Source organism: Rattus norvegicus, chromosome 6 (genome assembly GCF_036323735.1).
Source record: "Rattus norvegicus strain BN/NHsdMcwi chromosome 6, GRCr8, whole genome shotgun sequence".
NCBI classification, from domain to species: domain Eukaryota; kingdom Metazoa; phylum Chordata; class Mammalia; order Rodentia; family Muridae; genus Rattus; species Rattus norvegicus.
Window position 1 is genome coordinate 115,503,827 of NC_086024.1, and position 2,501 is coordinate 115,506,327.

Below are 2,501 nucleotides of genomic sequence, written 5' to 3' on the forward strand. Positions count from 1 at the left end.
TGCATAAGAGGTAACTTAACCCTTATCATCTCCCTCATACACACCTTATGTCATTGGAAGAAGTCCATGTATATACATGCGTATGCACATCACACACCTTAGTGTATATGATTGCATACATGTATATATGTGTGCATATACACATGTGATTGTGTCTCTTAGAGAAATGAAACAACTGTCTTTGAAGGATGAATTATTTAAGAAAAAGACTAAAATGTGAACAATAGTCGACACTCCAAAACTAAAAAGAAATAATTAACCGTAGTGAATTGATTCTGAAATCTATAGCCAGAATTAAATTTTAGTTTTAGCCTTTAAAATTCATATCTTTGTAAACTATAAGAATGTATTTCTGGATGCCATATCATTTAAAAAATGCAATCCTCCTGCCCCTAGAGGTGTTGCAGGTGTGGCTGCTGTGTCACATGTGTGTCAGTAGGTGGCAGAGAGGAGAGAGACTATGTCTGCTCAGTGTTCTGACCTAAGAACATTTAGTAGCCTAACAGTCCCTGAACAAAGCAAGCCAGAAACAACCATCAGTCCAGTGCCAGTCAGGCCTGGAACAACTTCCAGGACTGAGAGCACACAAACCCTGAAGACGACCCTTGCAAGGAGCCACCCAGGAGGGCCAGAAGAGGAGTGAACCGTGGATAACCAGCAGACCAGTGCCATGGGGCTAGCCTGAGATGCCCATCAGTGCAGCGTTATGCAGGCCTTGATGGGAAGACCATGCCTGAAATCATTCCTGCCTGGCGCCATAATGTGGAGGAAGGGCATAGTCCTCCTGAGTCCAGTCCTAAGATGACCCCAGATACTCAGAGACCCTAGGAGCAATGCGGACGTGGTGGAGAAATGGAAGAGAAAGAGAAACAGAAGGATGTGGGCACAATGAAGAAAGGTGGGCCTGGAGACTTGAGGGTACTGAGGAACAGCCTGATGTGAGTGGCCAGTGATGCCCCTGGCACCATGGTGGGATCTGACTTGTGCTGCCAGCAGGAGCCACATCTTGGTCTGTGACCTTATAGCAGCAGGCATCTATTATCTCCAAAGGTCAAGCAGAGGTCCCTGGAGACATGTTGATATCTGAGGGCTGTGCAGTATTAGCCCCACCCTTCACCTGGACATCAAGAAAAAGCTGGCCCTGAAGGCAGGAGAGCTTACCCTGCCTCTAACTTGCTGCAAAACTCAGGACAGTGGACCCTGCACATTGCAGGAGTTGCTGGTAAGCCAGACCCAAGGATGAGTGTGTGGGAGCTGGCCCTATTCTCTCATTCAATGGAATGGATAAGAGATACCTTCCTCCTCCTCTTCCTCTTCCTCCTCCTCTTCCTCCTCTTCCTCTTCCTCCTCCTCTTCCTCTTCCTCCTCCTCTTCCTCCTCTTCCTCCTCTTCCTCCTCTTCTTCTTCCTCCTCCTCTTCCTCCTCCTCTTCTTCTCCTCCTCCTCTTCCTCCTCTTCCTCTTCCTCCTCCTCTTCCTCCTCTTCCTCTTCCTCCTCCTCTTCCTCCTCTTCCTCTTCCTCCTCCTCTTCCTCCTCTTCCTCTTCCTCCTCCTCTTCCTCCTCCCTCTCCTCTTTCCCACCCTCCCCCTCTCCTTCTCTTCCTCCCCCTCCTCCTCCCCTCCTCCTCTCCTTTCTGTTCCTCTCCCTTTACCCCTCATTATCTGTGTTGAGTGAAAAGCTAGTCCTGGGGTCATGAGAGCAAGAGAAAAGGCCCTCCCCCTCACCAGCTGCAGCACTCAGGACAGTAAGCCCAACACCTTGCCGGGCAGTAGAGCTAACCCTGGTGTCAGAGATGAAGGTGAGCTGGCCCTAAGAGAATGAGCATGGGAGAGCTGGCTGTGCCACTTGCCTGCTATGGGGTGACCGGTGAGGGAAAGATTCTCCCCTCTTGATGCTTGCCAACTATAGGAGTCAGGAGAGCTGGCCCTGGGGTCATCAGAGCTGAAGAGCTGGCCCTGCTCCTCACTTGGGCAGCACAGAGGAGCTGACCCTAGAAGTGGGCATTGCAGGTCAGATGGCCTAAGGGTCTAAGGATAGGAAAGCCAGCTCTAAAGAAGAAGATATGCCCTCCTCCTCTTCCTCATTCCTCACCATCTGTGGCAAGTGGGAGAGCTGGCCCCAAGTCATGAGAGTGGAACTACCGGCTACAGCACTAGGCAGAGCAGGCACCTCAACTGGGCAGCCAGGTAGAGCTGGTCCTGTTTGGGTTGCAGGGGCTGTTGGTGGGTGTGAGAGCAGGGTGGCAGGCTGATGAGCTCAGATACCTCAGGCCCAGATTCAGGACTTTGAATTTGCCCATTCGATCATCTATCCCATGGATGCACTACTGGAATGCATGAAGGGACTAGTCCTACAGATCTAAAGCTACAGGATTTTCATGTCATAGGGAAGCAACAGAGGAGCCATCTGAGAGGAGTCCCAGTGAGATTCCAGCACTGATAGAGCAGCAGAAGCCAGAGGCCCCCTACGAGTCACTGCAATGAACATTTGCAAAAAAAAAAA

At 50.4% G+C, this 2,501-nt stretch overlaps 1 pseudogene; it reads left to right on the plus strand.

The window, feature by feature from the left end:
- The first annotated feature begins 385 nt into the window (after nucleotides 1–385).
- On the plus strand, nucleotides 386–507 carry LOC120093441 (small nucleolar RNA SNORA17; annotated as a pseudogene).
- The last annotated feature ends 1,994 nt before the right edge of the window (nucleotides 508–2,501 follow it).